Source organism: Megascapheus bottae, chromosome 7 (genome assembly GCF_031878675.1).
Source record: "Megascapheus bottae isolate mThoBot1 chromosome 7, mThoBot2.hap1, whole genome shotgun sequence".
In the NCBI taxonomy this organism is placed as follows: domain Eukaryota; kingdom Metazoa; phylum Chordata; class Mammalia; order Rodentia; family Geomyidae; genus Megascapheus; species Megascapheus bottae.
Genome location: NC_143515.1, coordinates 39,907,194 through 39,931,772, shown reverse-complemented (window position 1 = coordinate 39,931,772; position 24,579 = coordinate 39,907,194). Strand labels below are relative to the sequence as shown.

General features: G+C 40.6%; 1 protein-coding gene and 1 non-coding gene across 2 annotated transcripts in view; both read right to left on the bottom strand.

Annotated features, from left to right (window-relative positions):
- Peli1 (pellino E3 ubiquitin protein ligase 1) overlaps positions 1-24,579 on the bottom strand; it is a 196,454-nt gene that overhangs the window by 149,425 nt on the left and 22,450 nt on the right. The gene's annotated exons all lie outside the window — the stretch shown is intronic.
- LOC150060674 (small nucleolar RNA SNORA51) lies at positions 1,957-2,088 on the bottom strand. The gene has a single exon (XR_016536319.1). It is a non-coding gene; the product is annotated as a small nucleolar RNA SNORA51 (small nucleolar RNA).

The following is a 24,579-nucleotide window of genomic DNA, read 5'->3' as shown; positions in this document are numbered from 1 at the left end:
AAACTAAATACATTAAAGCATAAAACAAACTGGGACATATATTTCATACACCATAATTAAAAAACCTATTAGTTAAATATTAAATTTCGTGCCAGTCTTATTTTTAACTTTTTAAAAATTATGTTTAAGTAGTCATATAAAGGAGGTGCCATGAAAAGCAATTTATGAATATAGTACATCTTGAGCAGTGTTACCCCCTTCAATACTCCAACCTCCTTCCACTCATTCCTTCCCTTACTTTGCTTAATTTTGTGGTAGATACAGTGAACTCTTAACTGCATTCTTCCTCTCGTCTCCCCCTTCTTTGCATATTTTTGTGGTATATTCAGTGAATTCTTTTTATTATGTTTATTGTTGGGGTAATGTATAGAGGGGTTACAGTTACATTCACCAGGTAGTAGATGCATTACTTCTCACATTGATACCCCCTCTCATGTTTTTGTCCCCATTTCCCTCCTCCCACACCCTCACAATCATCTTGTTTCCCCCCTTCCCTATCCTATTTCAAATAAACATATATACAATATACCAGATATCAAAGTCAGATATAGTAACACTATGAGATTAACCAAAGGGCAACAAAAGAGAAGAGAAATAACCTAATACATTAAGTACAACAATCACACAAGATAAAGCTCTTGTTTCCATATCCTAGATATCCTTTCATTTAGTCTCATCCTATATGACCTTATGTACCTAAGTATTGAGCTATTGTAATTCTCTGCTAGGAGAGTCCTAGATGTGTACTAATTATTACAAATGAGGGAAACCATTGAGCCTATGTTCCTTTGAGTCTGGCTTACTTCACTTAATATGATTTTTTTCCAAGTCTTTCCATTTCCTTACAAATGGGGTGATGTCAGTCTTTTTGATGGCAGCATAGAATTCCATTGTGTATAAGTACCACATCTTCTTGATCCAGTCATCTACTGAGGGGCATTTAGGTTGGTTGCATATCTTTGCTATGGTAAATAGTGTTGCAGTAAACATTGTTGTGCTAGTGGCTTTAGTATGTCCTTGTTTCTGGATGTTTGGGTGAATGCCAAGTAGTGGAATTGCTGGGTCATAGGGGAGCTCTATGTTTATAGTCTTTTGAGGAAATTCCATACTGCTTTCCATAGTGGCTGAATGAGTTTACACTCCCACCAACAGTGAAATCTTACTGCATTCTTCCTCTCTTCTCTCCCTTCATTCGACTGCCCCTCTCCCCTTGTCTCTACCTTGTATATACCCATTTTTCAGGGTTTATTTTGTTGGGCTTTGACTTAGTCTTTCTAAAAGATTATACTATTTGAGCTCTCCACAGAATCTTCCTCATTTAATTCATTTGTAACCACTTCTGTATGGCCTATCCCAAAGGGTTTACTTCTAGATTCATAGGCACATTCTATCTACCACAAATTAAGGAAACCATGTAACCTTTGTTTCTCTCAATCTGGCTTATTTCACTTAACATAATATTTTCCAAATCTTTCCATGTCCTTACAAATGATAGGATGTCATTCTACTATACCAGTAAAATTTCACTGTGTATGTGTATCACATTTTCTTGATCCATTTGTCCATTGAGGGGCATCTGGGCTGATTCTATATCTTGGCTAGAGTGATTAGTGCTGCACTGACCAAGTGCTAGTCTTTTTAGAAATTAAGACAATCACAGGAACAGATAGTTTATTTTCTGTTTGGTGTAGATTTTTCTTATAAACATTGCAGTTCAGGATTTCAGAAGGAATTTATTTACTATTAGATGATTTTAATAAAAATCATAACAAACCCTACAAATGCTAGATCATTCTTCTTCCACCCTAACTAGGCTACATGGAACCCATAAGTAGAAACTACTCATGTCTCACAATGTATCTTTGAGTCTACTCAGATAATCATATAAGTGTATAATTGAATGTTCTGCATCAATTTATGTGGAACAGAAGATTTGAGTTAGAACATTTTTGTCCTCATAATCTCCCCATTCCTAATACAGAAGAAGCGCAGGGCGTGGGCTGTGGTATATACAGGGCAGGTTTATCCTGCCTCCTCTTTCTATACAGTCAGTGTGAGAACTCAGCCTGTGGTAAGCACCTGGAATCATGGGCTGGAACATTTTTATGATTAGCTAATGCCAATCAGCCCCCCAGATTATAAACACACACACACACACACACACACACACACACACACACCCTCTGGCATATTCCTGTAGAATATCTGCCTTGGAGTAAAGCTATATCCTGTAAATTCTTTACAAGACTTCACAACTCTTGTGGTGGCTCTCTGCCAAAATCAGTGCCCTGATTTCTCAGGCTGCTTTGGAGTAGAAGAGTCCCTGCAATTCAACATCACAAATGGATTTGGGAGAAAACGACACATTGAACTTTCACCTCATTTGCTCAAGAGGAATCTCTGGCCCTGGACTGCTATCTCTCCCCTTCTGGGGAAAATCCCATGGAGGCCCATATTGAAGATGGCAGAGATGCTGTCAGGCCTCTTGCTACCACACTGATAGTGTGGTAGAATGCTATCTGGTATCCTGAGCCAGTCCCCTAGACTGAGACATGACAGAGCTGGCCTATAGGCTTTCTGAGTTGGTGGGTCTTAGTAATAGCCTTGTAATTTACTTCATCTAACATTTCAAAACCTAGGGACTCTGAAAAACTGTCCTGGAGAGTATGACTTGGATCTGTGATCTTCTATTTCTGCTTTGGAACACAGTCCTGTGTACCCATGGGCCCATGATTCTGATTTCAACTCATTCACCTAGTCAGAGCTGACTAGGAGAGGAGGAGATTCGCCTCTCCTTATGAGAAGTCCTTCCTAGTTTTCCTAGAGAAATGCAGCACAAGGATGGGCAAGAAGAATCTGGTCTAGATAAAGTGGATCCTGTTTTTCTTTTTCTTATTTCTTTTTTCCAGTCCTGGGGTTTGAACTCAGGGCCTGAGCACTGTCCTTGGACTTTCCTCTACCACTTGAGCCACAGCACCTCTTCTGGCTTTTCTATGTATGTGGTACCGAGGAATGGAACCAAGGAATGGCCTTTCTGCATGCTAGGCAAGCACTCTACCACTAGGCTAAACTCCTGGCTTGTTTTTCTTTTTATGAGGCTTGAAACTTACCATCACTACTCCATTAGTGAATCAGTTATTCCTCCCTTATGGGGATGGAGAACCAGATAGGAAGATAATTTGGAAATTCTCCCCAAAAGGGAAGAAATTGAGGGTCTGTAGAGGAGGTGTGAGCAGAATATATCTATTATTTGAGAGTTTTAGAGGAAGATGTCTCTCACATGCACTTCTGGTGTAAATCTGTTGGATGAGCCTGCTTGGTCAATTAACCTGTGTCAATATTAAAGAAACTTTGCCTTATGTGATGACTTTGGTTTCATTGTTTGGTAATGCTAGCTTTTTCAGGCCAGCATATCTTCTTGGGAGAGAGCATCCAAGTGAACATTGCATAATAGATGCAAAGGTAATGAATCCCTAAGTAGCAAAACCACAGCCAGGGCCTGCCTCAGGCAGAGTTCTGGGTAACTCAGAGACAAGATCACTTTCACATTTTGGGGGAGTTGAGACAACTATATATGGAGTTACGTAAATGTTCTGGATCAAAGCAATAAATTATGACATCACATGTATTCATGAACCATAGGTTAGAATATTAAGAAAGGAAGAAGTTGATTTCTAAAGAAACTGGTCTACCTTTTTTTTTTTTTACCAGTCATGGGGCTTGAACTCAGGGCCTGAGCACTGTCCTTGGGCTTTCTCAAAGCTAGAGCTGTACCACTTGAGCCACAGCACCAATTCTGACTTTTTTTCCTATGTATGTGTTTTTTCTATGTATGTGGTACTGAGGAATCGAACCCAAGTCTTTGTGCATGCTAGACAAGCACTCTACCACTAGGCCAAACTCTCAGCCCCTCATATATATATATATATATATATATATATATATATATATATATAAATATATATAATGAATATATATAAATGAATGATATATATATATAACATTCATTTCTCCCATTCATGATACTTAAGAGGAAATATTGGGCAAGTTATGTAGGTAAGTTCTGTTACTCAAGTGCTTTGGATCCTGCTTGAGTCCTGTCCACTCTCTGAAATGGTGTAGCATCTATCTCCAAAGCCTGCAGCAGCAAAACTCATATTCTTCGATGGCATTTGGATGTTAGGCAAGAGATATGAAAGGAATCAGTGACGAGAACAGATGTGTGTCAGAGGTGAAATCAGATCCGGAGCAGCAGAGTGGTTCATGCATGTTTAAAATGGTTTCTTTGTGTTCATTTGGGGCATGGCTTCCTCCAGAGCATGGCCCCTCTTGCCTGGCTCTAGGGCAGTACACTCTCCCTAGAGGCCATCTTGGAAGAATTCTTCCAGTTCTGAGTGGAGCTACCCTGGCTTTGCTACCTGCAGACTTGCCCTGCTGCTCTGATGGAGGGTGGGCTTGCTTTCCAGCCATTCTTTCAGTAGCGTCTAGAATGAACAGATTATTTTCTGTTTCCCAATAATCTTCTTGGGAACTGGGAAGAAGTGTCCTAGAATTGGCTCATGATCCTATATCACTACACTGTGCTCAGCCAGGCCACCAGGCACTATCTAGGAATCTTGAACTCTTGGCCCCTGCCCAAGCCCCTTCAATAGTCTTTTCCCTCAAGGGTGTCCTTTCCATATTTTCTCTCCGGTTCACTGAATCTTCCAGCAAATAAGTGGTGGTCCTGCTCCGAACTTGACAGCCAAAGCCAGAGCAGGGCTGGAAGTTGCTACGTTCCCTTCCCCAAACATTCATTTCCAGGTTATAATTTGGCTGTTCACTTTCTTATAATAGATAACAGCTACAGCTGTGTCAGGTGTTCTCAAGTCCCCAGTGATAAACTTGTATCAGTACCATAGAAGACCCAGTCTTTCTATTCCATCACATGGATACTAATTTTCATTGATGGCTCTGCAAATAATTTATGCAGACACTTAAAAGAAAGGGAGGAGTTAATATAAATTCTCCTTTATAGCATTTCAAATTTGTATTTTGTCTGTCAAAAGACTGTTGTTAGGGGCGGGAGTTTGGCCTAGTGGTAGAGTGCTTGCCTAGCATGCACAAAGACCCGGGTTCGATTCCTCGGTACCACATATATAGCAAAAAGCCAGAAGTGGTGCTGTGGCTCAAGTGGTAGAGCCCTATCCTTGAGAAAATCCAGGGACAGTGCTCAGGCCTTGAGCTCATGCCCAGGACTGGAAAAAAAAAAAAGACTGTTGTTACCCACTCTAGGATGGGCACATATATTTATACAGGATTTATAGCCTGAAATCTATACACAGGGTTTTGCTTATAGACTCAGATATACTGCAGATTTCAAGACAAAAATGATGCTGTCCACAAGCATAATTTTGTTAAGATGAGGCAGAACATTTTGACCAAAAGGGAAACATTAGAAGCTAAATTTGAAGTCTGATAACCATTAGAATGACAAAGCTGGCCCTTAAGAACTATATGTTGAGAACAGCAATATTCCATTTTTTTTTTTTTTGGTCGGTTTTAGGACTTGAACTCTGGGCCTGGGCACTATCCCTGAGTTCTTAAGCTCAGTTACTGCCCTACCTCCTTGAGCCACAGTGCCACTTCTGGTTTTCTGGTGGTTAATTGGAGATAAGAGTCTCACATGGACTTTAATGCCTGGGCTGGCTTTAACCTTGATCTTCAGATCTTAGCCTCCTGAGTAGCTAAGATTACAGGCGTGAGCAACCGTGCCCAGCTGCAATATTCAGTCATAAAGGTTGCAGATTTGTCTCAAACTTTGAAAGAATGGGACATCTCCTTTTTGAATATGGAAGGAATTGCACTTCAGTTTTCTCCTGAGAAATTCATACTGCTAAAACTAGTTAGGAACCTCAGCAATGGGGTAGACAATGTGAAACTATTAGATTAATAGCTGTTGCTACTTGAGGGATAGAGGTGAGCTGAAAGATGGTTCTTAAGTTGGGCAACACAGTGAAAAACACCTTCTGCTTGGTAGGCTAAATAACTAACGGGTTTACTCCGACTAAAGAAGGCTTCCCCCATCTCCACCTCGACTGGGCAAAAGGCCACACTCTATGGTTTGTTGGTTATTCATCCATCAAGTTAGGCTACATTTTTTCTTCTGTCATTAAAACATTGATTTAGGACTTCATAACAATTCTTTCATCTCTCCTCTTATCCCCTGTTTAGATTTGTTTCTGACTGAAAATACTAGAAAGAAGAGCAACAAGCTTTCACACAAGCTTGCCCCGTCATAACACCTTATTTGTGAATAAGGAAGGAAGGGATTATTCAACAATAATGAGTTCTACAGCTCTGGGTACTGTGAACCCTCTGCAGCAGCACATAGCATTTCCTCTTCTGTCAGCATGGAGCTAATTGTGGAGCCTGGAGAGGGGAGGATGATGGTGTGCCCTCTGACACAGGGAGCAGGGTTGTGCGGGGTGGGGGGGGAGGGCTTCTTTCAGGCCTTGTTCTCATTTGTGGCTGTGTATACTTGAAATAGAAATAGATCAGTGCTTCCACTGGGGTCTTGGTTTTGTTTGGTTAATAGTTCCTATGGAACTTCCTTTTATGTTTCTTCTCTAGTTCTTCCTAGCATGTAAGTTGTTCCTGGTGAAGACAGGAGGTGCTGTAAAGAATGAGAATAATGGAGGGAAATGGGCCAGCCTTGTCACTTCCCCTCTGGATGTATAACCTTGGGTAGGTCAAACTATTTCCCAGTGAAAATTCTGTCAGATGGAGGAGAGGTAATTTCCAGGCTTAATGAGTTCTTAAATGTAAACCTGTATGAAAGCACTAGCAAAATGCTCACCACATGGCAAATGCTCCAGAAGAGGCAGCTGTCATTGTTAACCTTTGATTTGGGGTTTCCGTGGGTCTACTTTCTTGGTAGAAGAGTTTTTGAGCTGGATACTGGTGGTTCATGCCTGTAATCCCAGCTACTCGGAAAAAAGACTGAAATTTGAGGATCATAGTTTGTAGCTAGCCCAGCCCAGGAGAGTCTGTCAGACTCTTATCTCCAGTTAACCACCAGAAAACTAGAAGAGGCACTGTGCCTTGATGTGTTAGAATACTAGCCTTGAGCTAGAAAAGTTCAGGGACAATGCCCAGGCTCCGACTTCAAGCCATATGACCGGGGAAAAAAAATCCCAGCCAGAGTGTGGGTGAATCTTTGGTGCGCCTCTCTCTCTTTCTCTTTCTCTCTCTCTCTCTCTCTCTCTCTCTCTCTCTCTCTCTCTCTCTCTCTCTCTCTCTCTCTCTCTCTCTCTCTCTCTCTCTCTCTGTAGTGTGTGTGTGTGTGTGTGTGTGTGTGTGTGTGTGTGTGTGTGTGCATATCCCAAATTGCATTATTCCTCTCCCTGCTCTTCCTGCTCTGTCTCTGGGTAGCTTACCCTCACTCCTTACTTCACCCTGCTAAAATCAGGGTGAAGATATAGCCATGCTGCTAACAGTTTTCAGTATATTTTAACTGAAAAATGCTGTTTCACATAATCTTGTAACACTGGGTAGTTTCTGACAAAACAACAACTGGTTTATTCATTGAGCAGACAAAGGCCATACTTGATTCTATTTCTTTCCAATTAGTCATGTAATGTACATTTAATGTAACTCTGAGTCTCCCTGAGAATGAACTAGCAGGAACCATGAGGAAACACTTGCAGATTAAAAGTTCCACATAAAACCTTGTTTTCCAGCTGAGACCAGAAAACAAAGGATGGAAAAGCCAAATAGTCAAAAGGCTTGTTCCTCCACACAAGAAATGTGACCTGGAAGGGGTAGAGAGATCACAGTGAGATGTAAGCCACACTTCCTCTCTTCCCTGGAAGGGTGTCTACTCCCAGTGGGTCATCACTCCCCCACTCCCCATTCTTTGATGGTTAAACCAACAACAGTTTTATCAACCCAGCAGTCTCTCTTGCCATCCCAGGGAAGCAATGGTTTCATAGCACATTCTAGAAGAGGTGATAGAGCTGGAAGAGGAAACCAGACTGTGGTCTAGTGGGCAAAGCCCAGGTTAGAAAATCCTGAGTTGATGTACATTTAAGTCTAGGCTCTTAATATGTTGGGGCTGTGAGCTTTTAAGTAAATCAATGACCTTCCTAAGCCTGATTTGTTCGTAAAGCACTGCTTCTTTTAATCATCATGAGATATTTAGATATTATTTTAGATGCCCACTAGGAACTGGTCAAGGAAAGGGCTGAGGGCATAGAAAGTCCAGTTTTAAAATAGGTCAGAGAAGGGTTCCCTGAGAAGGTGATGTTTGAGCAAAAATGAAGAATTTTCCAGTGGAGAAGGGAGAGTGAGCAAACACAATAGCAGCAGATATGGTCTAAGAAGTTATGAAAAGGGAGCTATGTTGGGTGAAGTCTTGTAACCCTGTTGAGGACTTGGGTTTTTTTTATTGAGATAGGGTGAATTATGAGCCGAGACTAGTGCTTTTGGAGGACTACTCTGGCTAATACATTAAGAATAATAATTTGGGGGGTGAAAAACAAGGAAAGGAGGAACTGTGAAAAACAAATGCTGTTGTCTCCAGGTTAGCAAGGATGGTGAATTGCACCAGAAAGTTGCTTCAGAGGTCAAGAGCAGTGGTTGGACACTGAACACATCTTGAAAGTACAAAAGGTAGTATTTGCCGGTAGATTACATAGGAATGTGAAAGAAAGAAAACAGCCGAGGTTTTCATGCGGAACAGTTGAAGAATTGTGTTACCATTAACCAAGATGTAAATGCTGCAGGAGAGTTGGAGGGGAATAGATGGCAAATTGAGTCACAGTCATAGTTGCCCTACCTCCCTCACGGGATCACATATGATGAGTCCTGTGCAATTTGCTCTGCAAGCATGCTTTCCTGTTATTCATATTCAAAGGCCTTGTTCCTTCCTACTCAGAAGGAGTGGACATTCTCTTTTGCTCTACAGGTGGGCCCAGTTGGTGGTAGAACCATGTTCCTAGCACAGGTCTCAAATCTGGCAGGTATTTATCTGTGCTATGTTTAGGTGGATATTTTAGGATAGGTCCTCAGAACTATGATTCAACTATGACTTAACAGTTAATACCTTCATTTCTGCCTAGCAGAATATTGTTTCTATTTTTTCTTTTATATAGCAACTGATGTTGCCATGCAGATCTCCGGGTTGCTATGAGATTGTAGCGTTCCTCTGCCTGGTGATTGGCCAGTACCTCCTAGCTGTGTGGTTCTCACATGAGCCACTGACACAGAGCTGTTACTATGGTGAACTTTACAATTTCTTTTGATTGGTGGGATTTCAGAAATAGGTCATCAGTGGAATTCATTATATTCAGCTAAGTAAGGGATGAAAAATAAATATCACAACTTTCCCCCGTCACCAATGTGAAGAAAATGTGAAACTTAATGACATAATGAAACATGGTTAGATGCCATAAGATCCTTTAGAAAAGTGAAGTCTGGTGATAATCCTTTGCCACGTTTGGGTGGGCAATGTTTTCTGTCTTTCTTCAAGTTGATTGTTTGGAGTTTAATAGCACGGGGCTGACCATAGCTAGAAGTCTCAGAATTCAGAGAGAGGGTGGGATGAGGCCTGGATTGAGGTGTGAATTCCTCTCTCTTTGGGGGATAGGAGCTAGAGCCTGGGTGTGAGGGGGTGGGAGGCATGCTGATTAAATTTGTATTTAAGAACAGTGTGATCTCAAATGTTACTCCAGGCAGGAAATCTATGAGAGCTTTGACTAGAGATGGCTTCATTGGAGTCAGAGAATTAAAATAGCTTTGTGTTTTCTGAATTTTCCTTCCTTCCTCTCAGGCCTGCGCTGGGCTTAGTTTTCCTGGTTAGATAGGTACAGGTCCTGGAAGGTCAGGCCTCTTCTCAGAGTAAAGGACTGAGTTTTCATACTTCTAATTTCATATCCTCTCTTTGGTTTCTACATGGAAAAGTAGAAGAGAAATAGAAGATGGGAAAAGGATGAATTATTTTAAATGTTTCAGAACTAACTCTCTCTCTCTCTCTCTCTCTCTCTCTCTCTCTCTCTCTCTCTCTCTCTCTCTCCCCCCCCATTCCCTATTTGTAATGATAGGCTCAGGGATAGGAAAAGGATGAGTAGGTATGAAAGAGAGCCATAGAATGAAATTGGTAACAGAGGCCAAAATTTGACACACTGAATAAGGTTTTTCTAGATGCTAAAATTATTTGTTTGTTTCATAAACAAATAATGATCCAAACTATTTTTATTAAATTTTCTAATCATATAAATAAATTTTAAAATAAGGGCCGGGAGTTTGGCCTAGTGGTTAAAGTGCTTGCCTAGCATGCATGAAGACCTGGGCTCGATTCCTTGGTACCACATACATAGAAAAAAGCTGGAAGTGGTGCTGAGGCTCAAGTGGTAGAGTTCTAGCCTTGAGAAAGTCCAAGGACAGTGCTCAAGCCCTGAGCTCAAGCCCAGGACTGGCAAAAATAAATAAATAAATAAATAAATAAATATAAATAAATATTATAGTCACTTAAAGCAAAACAAAGTTATAATTTTGTTTTCATTATGTATTTTTTGAAGAAAAGGTTAAAAACTTCTACCTAAAAATCACCAATACTGGTGAAGTGTTTGTCCACCTTTGATTATAAAACACTTTTTAAAAATTAATTTTAAGGAAGTAGCGCTGTGGTTCCAGGAGTAGGATGGTAGCTTTGAGCTGAAGAGCTCAGGGACAGTGCCCAGGACCAGAGTTCAAGCCTCACGATCAACCAAAAAAAATTAATTTTAAGTTTGAAAATAAAGGAACATAGGAAAAAATTTCTTATTGTTGGGATAATGTATAGAGGGGTTACAGTTACATTCATCAGGTAGTAGATGCATTACTTCTCACACAGTGATACTTATTCTCATGTTTTTGTCTACATTTCCCTCTCCCCACCCCTTCCCAATCATCTTGTTTTTCCTCCTTCCCTTTCCTATTTCAAATAAACAAATAAATGTATATACAATATACTAGGTAACAAAGTCAGATATAGTAACAATATGAGATTAACCAAAGGGCAATAAAAGAAAAAAGAAATAACATAGTACATTAAGAACAACAATCATAAAGATAAAGCTCTTGGTTCCATATCCTAGAGTTCCTTTCATGTAGTCTCATCCTATACATAGGAAAAATTTCTGAAATATAAGGCTATTTTGGTAGCAATACATAAAAACCCACTTCACAATAAATTCTAGAAAATTTACATGCAACTACACACTCCAAGCAGTCACAAAGAATGACAGAATTGACAAAACTCAAGTTCTGATTGTCTGCAGTCACTGTGCTGTCATTGTGTAGTTCGAACCAAATATATACTGTACCAGGGAGACTAAGATATTACTTATGCCCAAAGCAAGCTCTATTATATGCACTTGCTCTCAAAATAAATACAGGGAGTTCATTCTCGAAATCAACTTCTATACAGCACTGTTTACTCAGGCAAAGCAATCACAAATCTGCTAAATTGAAACTTACATTTATACTGTTAAAAATATAATTGTAACTTCAGTTATTGTTCGGAACTCAGACCAGTAAAAGACTTATTTGTTTATGGATTTTGGTGGGGAGAGTAGTTTACCACTGACATTATTTGGAATTGTTTGCTGTGGTAAGAATAAAAAATATACTGTCTTTAAATAAGTTTTATTGTTTTTCTTGTTCCTGTCATGGGGTTTAGACTCAGGGATTGAGCACTGTCCCTGAGATATTTTTTTCTGAAGGCTGGTGTTTTACCACATGAGCCACAGTTTCACTACTTGCTTTTTCCTAGTTAATTGAAGATGAGAGTCTCATGAACTTTCCTGCCCCTGACTTTGAACTATGATACTCAGTTCTCAGCCTGTTGTGTAGCTAGATTGTATAGTCCTGAATTACTGGCTCCTGGCATTATTATTGTTTTTGAGTTCTTTTCAGGCCAGGTAGACCTCATCTCCTTTCTGTCCTTGGTCCTAAGCTGCAGAGGAATCCCTGTGACAGTCCTGGTGAATGTGGAAAAGGCTACAAGAGGTGGCAATGTACCTGTTGGAAGGACAACAGACACTAACATGTAGTTGGTCAGCAAATGTCTGGCAAATTCCCTGACTCTGACCTAACCAAATCGGCTTTTTAAATTTTCTCTTTCTTTCTTTCTTTCTTTCTTTCTTTCTTTCTTTCTTTCTTTCTTTCTTTCTCTTTCTTCCTTCCTGCTGGTTGTGGGGCTTGAATTCAGAGCCTGAGCACTATCCTTGGGCTTTTCTCAAGGCTAGAACTCTACCACTTGAGCCACAGCACCACTTTCAGCTTTTTCTATGTATGTGATACTGAGGACTCAAAATGGGGGTCTTTGTGTATGCTAGGCAAACACTCTACCACTAGGCCAAACTCCCGGCCCCTTAAATTTTCTTTCTATCATAAAAGAAGCAATGTAAACACCTTTGTTTCTCAAAAGACCGTTAGTGAGTCCTGTAGATTTTTTTCAAGCTCTTGTGTAACTTCACATTTCCACTCTTGTATGTGCGCATTATTCCCACATTCAATGGCATTGTTTTCTACCTTTAGTTTCACATCACACTAAACTGGGCACTGGATTTATCTTTGGCAACAAAAATGTGTAAAACATGCTTTGCTGAGTCTTCCCAACTGTTTCAGTGACATAGGGCAGCAGCATGTGACAGATGAAGTTGCAGGAATCCATGTGAGTGTAGGAAGAAGAGAAGAAGGAATTAAAAATAGCAGAAACCATGACTTACCTATCCTTCAAGGTTGGCTAGGTATGACATTCCCTTTTATCCCTGTCACCTCATCACCAGACAGTTATATTTAGATCCTCCTATGCATTAATAGATGGCTTCCTGGGTAGGATGGGATAGTTTCAAAAGCACTGGTACCTAAAATTCTACCCATGGATTTGTGTATTCCTTTAGGTTAGTGCTTTTGGGTTCCATGGGCATCAGGTTTCTCTGGATCACAGATATCTATGGGATAGGAAATTTATCAGGTCCTGAACATTTCAACATAAATGAACAGGCAATTTGCTCATGGCTTCCTCTGCTATCTGAGCATCAGAGTGGGGACCATGAATACCTAGAAATTCATGAAGATACATCTTCATTCAGCTCTGAATGTATACTTTTGCTTTAAATCCCAATTCCAACTTCCAGGAAAACAACAGAAAGAAGCCGTTCTATCTGAAGAGAGGTCTGAAAGAACTTCACATGTAGTGAAGAGCATATTTTAATTTAATTTTCTTTCCCAAGAACCAGAACATTCTTTTGGCCAATGACATGGCCCTCATTTTGTCCCTAGAGTGCTGGAGGCTTTGTGCTCTCATTTGTGTGTCATTCTGATTCTGCTCACACATGTCTAGGGAGAGGGCCCTCTGAGATTTCTTCTTGGCTCGGCTTCAGGCTTCATAATAGCAATGGATCCACATTTCTTATTACAGCAAGGGCAGATGGCAGCAAGCCAGAGGGGCTTCCACAGCATGATTGTTTGCTGTAGGAGTGCTGTTGCAATGTACATTAAAAAATCAGGGGCTAGACAGAACAAGAGCCTACACTGACAGTGTAACTCTAAAAAGCATTCCTATATTCAGATTTGTTTTTTAAAGAAAGAAAAGTATTTCTTTTCTGTTAGGTTTTATAGTAAATTTTGTCCCAGGAGCTATGTGTGCGTGTGTGTGTGTGTGTGTGTGTGTGTGTGTGTGTGTGTGTAAATATGTGTGTGCACGAACACACAGACACATGCATATGACTAGTTGCTCTCACAGCTGCTTCCTGAAAAATTACCCAGGCAAGTTACAGAAACAGAACTTGGACTAGGAAGAAGCCAGCCGAGAGGGCGGCCACAAAGAGTAGTGAGCACAAATGAAGTGTCATTGACTTGACTTAAACCTCTCACAGTTTAAGAATCTACTCGTGTCTCTATATAATACAATATTTATTAGTTGCCCATCTCAATGGTAATTCCCTTAAGATGTTTGTATTTCAAATCCAAGTTGTTTAGAAATGTCACCTATGGTTTGGATGTGAGTTTCCTTTATTCTAGAGTGCGGATCACACCTTAGAAATGCAATACCATGTAAGTTCATATTCCATTTCATAAATGAGCTATTGTTCCCTACTGTATATGGTAGTGTTTTCCCAGGAATATGTGCATAAATTAAATATTTTTAAGCAAAACCATATGTCGATTACTAAAATTTAAAAAAAAAAAAACTAAAGTCCTGTGTAAAGTTTTCCTCTTCCAAATATGAGTCAGGGATGAGAGGGTCACGATCCTGGTCATTTTCCCTCTGTATTCACTTTTTCATCTATAAAAGCACTTGTGGCTCATGCCTAGAATCCTAGCTATTGAAAAGGCTAAGATCTGAGGATTACAGTTTAAAGACAGCTCAGGCAGGAAAGTCTGTGAAACTCTTCTCTCCAATTAACCATCAAAAAGCCAGAAGTAGAGTGATGGCTCAAGTGGTAGAGTGCTAATCTTTTTGGTTGCCAGTCATGGGGCTTGAACTCAGGGCCTGAGCACTGTCCTTGGGCTTTCTCGAGGCTAGAGGTAGTCTACCACTTGAGCCACAGCACCACTTCCAGCGTTTTCTATGTATGTGGTAATGAGGAATCAAACCTGGGTCTTTCTGCATGTGAGGCAAGCACTCTATCACTAAGCCAAACTCCCGGCCCTAGAGTGCTAATCTTGAGAAGAAAAAAAAGCTTAGGGATACTGCCCAGACCTTGAGTTCAAGCCCCAAGACTGAAGCTTGAACAAAAATCAGAGGACAAGTATAAACAATGGAAGATTTTGAAAACTGCTTTCTCATGTTCTTAGTCTGAGTTCTGAGAGCTGTTCTATAGTGGAAATGATCACCTCCCAATGTTTCCATCAGCTTTTAAAATGTGGGTGTTTCATGCTACTCTGCCTTGAGAGGGGTTCATCTAGTGGGATGAAGTGGACTGAGGCCCCAGTAATGGGGTTATGAAAGTACACAGAGATCAACAGGAAGCTAGAGACAGGAAGAGAAGCTCTGAGACATGTCAGCATTTCACTCAGATAACTCAGTTCTGGAAAGCAGAAGCAGTGTCTCCATTGTTACTGGCAGATCTGTGTAGTGTCTTGCCTGTATGGAACATCTAGCCATGAGGACAGAGCCATGAAACCTTCCTGGAACCCACAGGCTCCTTGTGCAAGCAGCTGTCCTGCAGCTGTCCACATGGGAGAGGAGTCTGTGACCTGTCGTTACAAGAAATGAATCCACATGGTCAGTGCTGGGTGAAGGGTTCCCCAATCTTACCCTGTGATTTTTTCCTAAACCAAAAAGTTCCCTAAATGAGTTTTTCTTGTTATTTTTAGTATTTCATGTTGGGAAATTAGAAACCTTTCCATTGGTAATAGTAATTGAGTCACTTTGTATTACTAGTGGTTTTATTTAGGGGAAGGAATGGAGAAGGATAAACCCATTCTTTTAAATAGGGTAGACTAGCTAAGAATATTTACTAATGTGTTTTAATAATGGAGTATGCCTGTCACACCAAACTATGTGTGTTTAGTTTAACCTACTAAACCAAGTTGTTTATTCTCACATTGGAGACTCTACTTTTCACACATGACATCAAAAGCCTGCGGTTTTTGTGTTTATTTACATGTTCTGGTTCCAGGGCTTGAATTCATGGTGCTCCTCTACCACTTGAGCCATAGCTCTGGTTCTGGCTCTGATGGTTAGTTGGAGACAAGAGTCTCCCTTTTCTACCCTGGCTGGCTTTGACTCTCAATCTTCACAATCTCAGCCTCTTGGATAGCTACAATGACAGGTGTGAGCCACGGTCTCCCATCAAGCTGCTTTTTTAAAATGATATTTTTCAAAAACCATATCTTTTTAAATTGTTTTAACAAATCCTTATGACATCACAAAACATACCTTAATTGTATCTTATATATAACTTTGGCTGAATTGATGAGAGGAAATGCCACAAAGGTACGATCTAGTCACGAGTGGGAAAGTCCCCTGAAAACATCACGGAATCTAGATTCCTCATTATTTATCAAAAGTTGATAGCCTGGTACATTCTTACAACCTAGCACTCAGAAAGATGAGAAGAGTCATAAGTTCGAAGCCAGCCTATTCTCCTCTACCTAAAAAAAAATAAACACAAATACCCAAAAGGAAAGAAAAATGCAGTTTGTGATTAGTAACCCAGAGCCATCATTTATGACACTGAAAATGGCAACAAAATGTTAAATCATACAACAAGATGATTAAAATTCAAATCTAAGTATGTCACTAGACCATATGTTGAAAATGAACTACACAATTTGTGGGTGGGGATGAGAGGGAAAAACTGGGAGGGAGCAAGGGAAAGGGTGACATTGTTCAAAAGTAAATATACTCTTTACCTATAATGAGTACTATAAGCCCTCTGTCCATCACCTTTATATTCACAATAAATAAATTTAAAAAGAAAGATAGATTTTTAAAAAAGAAAGAGGTAGAAAAGGTCATAGAAAGTTATTGAAGCAAGATTACTTGCTCAACAAGATTGGGGAGATTCCTTACATAAATGGAAGGTCATGTACCTTATAAATTAAGTGCATTTGATGTAAATTACACATTTTAATATGAGTCCATTTCAACCCTCCTGCCTTACAATCTTGTTTCCAGTGCTGTTTGGTTATGGCCCAAAATGGAGTGGCTAGGATTAACTCTGTTCCTAGCTAACTCTACTCCTCCATTCCCAGTATCTGTACACCAGGTACAGCTTTTTATCCTGGTCTCCCAGGCTTAGTTAAAGCCATTATTTTGTTCTTGAATTCATTCTTCCTTCAAATCCTGTGCGACACAGCTCAAATCGGGATTATAAACTCCCACTGCCTTTGATCTCTGAGCAGGAAAGGTGACTCGTAAATGATTAATGAGCTCAGTTGGACCTTGCCCAATGGCCCAAGGGAGGATTAGGCTCCCCAGAACACTTAGAGGAGTAGGAAGGGACCAGCATCTCTGTTCCAGCAGGTTTCCCTGTCACTGTGCCACAGACATGTAGAACAGAGTGGCTGTCAATTAGCTCATAAAGAGTAATTCCACCTTCCTGCTAGCTGGATGCTCCTCTGATTTGGGGATGTTCTTGTTAAACATGGCAGCATCTGAATGGATGTGGGGGGAATGGTTTGAGTGGGATACAGAGAGTTGCTAAGCTAAGAGAGAGAAACAAGACGGGAGAGATGCTATGGTCACAACAACCCTCATTCTCTAGCTCACAAGGGCTATTATCACTATCTAAGCCATGCTGAGCTTAGAATGTGGCTGATAACTTCTTAGTAAACTGTGCAGTGTCTATTGTGCTGTATGGATTCAGTTCTCAATAAGCTTTTCTTTCTTTTGAGGAATGTTCCCACTTGGTGAAGTGAGATCTCTGGACCGAGATTCTTGTATCATCTACATCTGGACAGTGGTGCCTTGTCTGGGTGTAGGACTTGAGTTTCGACTGGAACTAGCTTGCTTGGCTTGCTGAGTGGGCTGGGTCAACTGGGGGAGGAGGACCTGGGTAGAACTGGTCTCCTTTTGATAGCTTGCAAAGAGATCCATCAGATGCTAGTGATAGGTGACTGGCTTCCTAGGGGAATCCAGGAGGCATGCATCACGTCTTGACACTCAACAGGGATATCTCAGGGATGCACTGCACACAGCCTATTCCTCTTCAGGCTGCCACTTACCACTCTAGTACCTAAAGAGGGACAAAATCTTGGGTTTCCAAAATAGAGGGAAAACTGGGGTGGGAGTAGGGTGGGGACAGAAGGGTTCATGTCTATATCCTAGCAGTCAGAAGGCTGAGGCAGGAGGATTAAAAGTTCAAAGCCAGCCTGGGGTATTTAGTGAGACTTTGTCTGAATTTTTTTTTTAAAAAACTGAAGCTGGGTGACGGTGGCTTACACCTGTAATCTAGCTACTCAGGAGACTGAGATCTGAGGATTATGATTTGAAGACAACCTGGGCTAGCTTCCATGAGACTCTTATTTCCAGTTAACCACATGTACACATACACAAAAACCCCTCAGTAGAACTTGGGCTCAAAGTGCTAGAGCTGTAGGCTTGAGCAAAATAGCTCAGAGAGAGTGTCTAGCTCCCTGAGGTCAAGCGCCATGACCACCACCACCACCAACCAAAAATGCCTGGGTCAGCCCAACTATTCCCAGTGAGGCCTAGCAGCTCCTCGGCTTAGACCAAGGAAATCAGACCTCTACCCAGAGATAGCTTAGAAGATGTGAACTTTTTAGTTTGACCTGATCCCCAATTCCTGTTTGCTCTAGAGGGGGTCATTTAACCTTTTAGGTCCTCAGTGTTCTTACCTGTGAAATGAAGACGACAATCTGCACATCAAGCGATTGTCTTAAGAGCTAAATGAAAAGATTGAAAAGAGTTTGGAGAGAATTGTGAGATCTCTATCCAGAACAAGCACAAGTGTTAGAAGCATTGCTCCCCAATGCACACTGAGCCTCCAGTTCACCTCAGGATTGGAAACCAGATGTTCTCCCACCTGGTATATGACCACTGCTTCTCAGTCTTGCCTCATCGGTTTAATGATGTTGGTATGAAGCAAGCCCAGGGCCTTGCTTTTATTTCAGGGGTCCTTTATAGAGATAAATACCACCTTTCACAGAACCTTTAGAGACAAAATCTTCCATGTGCCATGGGGCCGGGAGTTTGGCCTAGTGGTAAAGTGCACGCCTAGCGTGCACGAAGACGCGGGTTCGATCCCTTGGTACCACATACTTAGAAAAAGCCGGAAGTGGTGCTGAGGCTTAAGTGGTAGAGCTCTAGCCTTGAGAAAAATCCAAGACAGTGTTCAGACCCTGAGCTCAAGCCCAGGACTGGCAAAATATATATATATTGTCTGTGAAAAGTAAAAAAGGGAAAAGTTAAGGGCATTGCCAAAGTCAGGAATCTGATTAAGTGGACCTCAAAATATTTCTGTTGGTGGACATGTGGTACACACCTGTAATCGCAGCTGCTCAGGAGGAGCTAGGAAGACTAAAGTCTAAGGCCAGCCTATGTAAAGGCATGTAATCCTATCTGAAAAACATACTAGCAACAAAGGGACTACAGGTGTGGCTCGAGTAGATGTGTAAGGTCTTGGGTTCCATCCCCAAGTATGGGAGAGAGGGGGGGGAGGGAGGAGGCAGAGCGAGCGAGAGACAGAGACAGAGATAGAAACAGATATAGACAGAGACACACAGAGAGACCAAGAGGAAAGAGAGAGGCAGAGACACAGAGAGATCAGAATCATGGCTCCAGGGTTCTTTTTCAGCAATTCACAACAGCTCTCAAACCACCTTTCTAGTCTCCTTTTCTACCACCATTACCTCTCAACCTTTATTAAAGCCTTTTATAGATGGACCCATAACTTGAAGGAGGCAGTAAATGAGTTTAAGAAATTCCCCCAGCCCATAATATCTCCTGAGTATCCAGTTGCTAATGACTGAAATCCTGTTATTAGCCACTAATTCCTTTCGATGAAGAAATTATCTCCCTATTAAAATTCAGTGCATCTCTGGAGGAGTAACATATTAAAACTGTCATACTTTAATGTGAAGGGATTGGTCTGGGGCTAGGGAACTTTCTGTAAAAGATCTGATGATGAGGAAATCTTTAGGTATAAAGGGCCCTAAGGTCAATTCTGTCTTTGTAGGGTGAATGAAAGGCAGACATAGACCGATGGTAAAGAGGCAAATGAGCATGGCTTTTTTCTATAAGACTTTACTTACAAAAACAAGGGGTAGGCTGCTTTAGGCACATCCATGAGCCATAGTTACCTTCAGTTGAATCTTTCAAAGATGGCACCCAGCTGAGGGCTCAGGAAAGGAGGAAGAAGATGACACTTGATATAAAATCGAGTGGATACTCAGGAGGCTGAAGTCTGAGGATCATGGTTCAAAGCCAGTCTGGATAGAAAAGTTTGTGAAACTCATTTCTAATTAACCACCTAAGAACTGGAAGTGGTAAAGTGGTAGAGAGCTAGTTTTGAGTGTTCAGGCCCTGAGTTCAAGCCCAATGATTGACAGAGAGAGAGACAGAGACAGAGACAGAGAGACAGAGAGAGAAAGAGAGACAGAGAGACAGAGAGAGACAGAGACAGAGAGAGGCAGAGACAGAGAGAGACAGAGACAGAGAGGAAGGAAGGAAAGGAAGGAAGAAAATAAAGTGAGCCTCAAAAAATAAAGCTTCTTAAAAACTAGTCTTGTTAAGGCATCTTTTTTTGGGTTGAGATGACTTGGCTTCATCAATTTGTTTACTATATAGATTTGTACATTTTTTATTTGTTGGCAATAGAGTATACCTTTCCACCCCCACTGGCCCTAATTTTATTATATCATTGCTATTTCCTATATTCATTTAATAGTCACAAGACAAGGCAGCTACCATTCTACCATTTAACAGCTTAGAATTCTATTCATGTCAGAGAAATTGCTAAGCATTAAAATGGAAAGGCTTTTGAATACAAATAAATGTCTAACTGTATTGCATCTCCCTATCCTCTGTTTGTGCTAAGCTTTTGGATGCTTGAATTACTCTGTGGATGGCATTCTGTGAGTGGTATTCTGATTTCCTAGAAACTCTGCATAAAAGAAGCTTTTTTCCTTTTTTGTCCAGACAGCATTTTTTTCAGGATCAACAGTGCTTTCACTTGGTACTTATTTTTAATCATAACATGTTCTTAAAGTAAAAAGAGATGATTTGGATGCCTTTTCAGACCTCATTTGGATGTTGAGCAGGCATATAGAGAACTGTGCATCTCACTTGCAGGGCTAGGCTTTGCCCTAGGGATGACATGAGCTCCAGTAGCCCAGGATAGGGAAAGCTTTGAACATTATTCTCTGTTGCTCAGACTCTCCTGGGACAGTCAGGGGTATGTGGAAGGTGCTGAATTCACCAGCTATGGACCTAGTAAACTACAGTCAGAGCCACAGCACCCAAGAAGACAAACACTAACCAGTAGGAGGCAGAGAGAAGGTAGTGACATCATTGAATTGATGCTTTCATTTTATTCAGACATGGGCTGGCTTCTCTCTACCTTGGGGAATAAGCCCAATTGGCCTTTTAGACAGTCTACTTACTTTTTATATATTCATAAAGAAGTTTATTTTTGGTAAAGATGCTTAAATTGGAATATACTTGATTGGGTTACATTGGAAAGGTAATTTGGGACTCATCACCCAAATTACATTACAAATGCTAAAATGCATTCCAGTTATTACCTAGTCTAGCCTACTTCTTACTGTATCAGGGAGATGCAGTAAGATTCAGATAATTGAGCCTACATGTATTTTGTGTGCTCAAATAATTGTTAAGAGAAAACTCATCCTTGTAAAAGGAACAATTCACATAGTTTGTACACAGATTCCTTCTCCTCTTTCTACAGAATATTGTCAGTGATTTGATCACAGAAATGACAGAAGACTTATTACTTGTGTCCTGCACAGCTGACCTTATAAGAAAGGGTGACACTGTGCTTGCACTAGTAAGAAAAAGGGAGTGGAGGAGAGAGAAGTAGTTCTTGTAATTCATGGTAGCTACATTGTATGTCACAAACATTTGAGTTGGCTGATAGTGAGTTAATAGTGAGCCACTGCTCCCAGGAGAAATGCAAGGTGAGGTTCTGATGAGCTTCTGAACACATTTTCATTAACCACTCTAGGTACAACTTCGTATAATGTATGTTTCTATTTAAGGATGCCTCACTTAATGCATATTGTCCATTCATTAAGGTTGAACTCGCAGCCTACCCTGTACTGTAATTCATGTCTGAATGAAGCCTTTCCAACACATGTTTTCTATAAGACACATCTTGTGAACTGGTTATGGATGCTCTCCATCTCGATTCTCACCATTAGAAATCTTGAACTATGTCCACCTGCTAAACTTGGCCTAAATTTTTCCTTTCACTGTGGGGGCATGACTCAATGATCAGTTCCTCACTTTTCCTCCCCACAACTGCCCTATCCTGCCCTGTATTCTTTCCATCTCCCCTCTTTCCTGAGTTCCTTTGGGACTCTACATGCTGGAATGTGTGGTGAAAAGGTACTAGCTTTTCCCCTGGATCTGACTTTGATGGATTCAAACATTGATGAGTGCAATTCTAGGATGAAGTAGGAACAGCTGAGGGATTTGGGGATCTATCTGGGGTCACCATATGACTTCCACTGCCTCAAGTGTAACACTGTGAAACCTATTAAGCCAGTTTGGAATCTTTTTTTTTTTTAATTTTTTTTTACCAGTCCTGAGCTTGGGCTCAGGGCCTGAGCACTGTCTCTGGATTTTCTCAAGGCTAGAGCTCTACCTCTTGAGCCACAGCACTACTTCTGGCTTTTTGCTACATATGTGGTACCGAGGAATTGAACCCGGGTCTTTCTGCATGTGAGGCAAGCACTCTACCACTAGGCCAAACTCCTGGCCCACAGTTTGGAATCTCAAGGGGTCTATATGCCTTTCTTTCTTTCATACTTTCTTTCTTTTTCTCTCTTTCTCTCTTTCTTTCTTCCACCAGTCCTGGGCCTTGAACTCAGAGCCTGAGCACTGTCCTTGGGCTTTTCTCAAGGCTAGCACTCTACCACTTGAGCCACAGCACCACTTCCAGCTTTTTTCTGTGTATGTGGTACTGACTAGGCCAAATTACTGGTACTACATGCATTTCTTTTTGAGGCCAGCTTAGCAAGGACCCTGTAGCCAGCAGAGTTACACTGTTGACTTTACTAGGAGTCTAATGGTTCCTTCTGTTTTTATTAAGCATGGAATCCATTAACCTGTCATTATGGGATCTTTCCATCACATGGAGTCAAATGTTTAATTGAATGGCCTGCCTTTAATAGTATAGTCTGTAATTATCAGAGCTATTTTCAAAATCACACACAAGACCATTCCCAGAGAAGAAAGATTTCTTACTGTGAAAACCTGCTTTAGGCTTGGGCAGTGATTACTCAGATTTCCTTTTCCTGGCATCAGGACTACAAGAGTAGAAAAGGGATTGATTCCAAAAGCAATCTCAAGATTTTCCCACTTAAAGTATGACCATTTCTAGGCTTGTCTCCCATGTCTTCAGAAGTGGAAAACACATTGTCACAAGCTACTCCTCTGACTCCAGTCTGCAGTTTGCAGAGGGTCATTTTCCTGACTAGTCTGAATTGCTACATGGCTAATTTGATTGTCATCGTGTCCAGCCGGACTAAGTATATGTCAGTAGTGTGCAAATTAACTTTCGCAAAGTAAATTAATTATACAAGTGAGTTGACACATGCCTGGAACACTCTGAGCTAAAGCACTACCTGACTCTAGGGGCACTGCTGTTTTTATAAATGGAGTCCAAGAGGTTAAGCACTACCTAACATGCAGAACAGCCTCAGGACACTTTTCTCCAGATAATGTGTAGTTGGTGTCTGGTCGTCCTTTTGATTCAACTCAAATATTCTCTCTTGAGAAGCTTCCAGGACTTTTGTATCCAAAGGAGTCAAGCACTTCTCCTCAGTCATGTCGTTTATTTTCTTTTATGGTGCATATAGTCTATTTAGTTGAGTTTATGCCTCCTACAGCAAACAAACTGGATTTCCAGAGAAAAACCAGTCTGCCTTGTTAGAAATCCGTTCAATACACAGTAGGTACTTAGCGTTTCTTCAAATTGTAAGAATTAGATACTCAACATGTGTATTTGAAATCACTCTAAAATAAGAGGTGACTTTAGGGATCTTTCATTTTGTCACCAGAACTCTAAAGCAAACTTTGGTCCTATAACAGAATACTAGAGATTGGGTATTTTATAAAGCAAAGAAATTTCTTTGGGCTCATGTTTCTTGAAGCATAGCACCAGAATTCCCTAATTTTCTGCAGAGGGTCTTCTTGCTACATTATGACTTGGCAGAAGGCATTTTACAGCCAGCCAAAACAGCCCTCAGAAACCCATTAATGTATTAATACATGAATGAATTTACTCAGTGCATGAGGGTTTTGCTTCCCACCTCCACATATCATTAACATATAATTTGTAAAGTTCCAACACATGAAATTTGGGAGATAAATTCAAATCATGATCATGTTCAGTCTGGAAATTTAAAAAGTGTTTCTTCTATCCCATCTTCCTTTCTCTTGGCTTTTTCCTCTCTGGCATCTTGACTAAGGTGTGAAATAATGACCTTAAACCTTTGAGGGTCTGCTGAATATCAAACTCTTTACAAAAGGAGTGAAAACTATTGTCTTTTTATCACTGATGAGCCAAGATGTAAACATAAAATGCTGATACTTGAAAATTATTCATGCTATTCCTGTGCTCTTAAGGATTGACAAAGAAGGAGACTAGCTTTCTTGATTTTTCTTTCTTTGCTTAATATGCTCAGAATAAAAATGACTTTTATATATGTATATTTTTAGTACAATAAAATATGTAACACCAATTTGGAGAAAGAACAGAAGTTGTCAGGGAAATACATGATTAATTACCAAATTAATTGTAGAATACAACTGCTTCAGAGGCCTGAGAGCTTATTCAGCCTGACATAGGGAAGATTTTTATGAAAACTGGCTTTGAGTCTCAGGGTCTTGAAAGG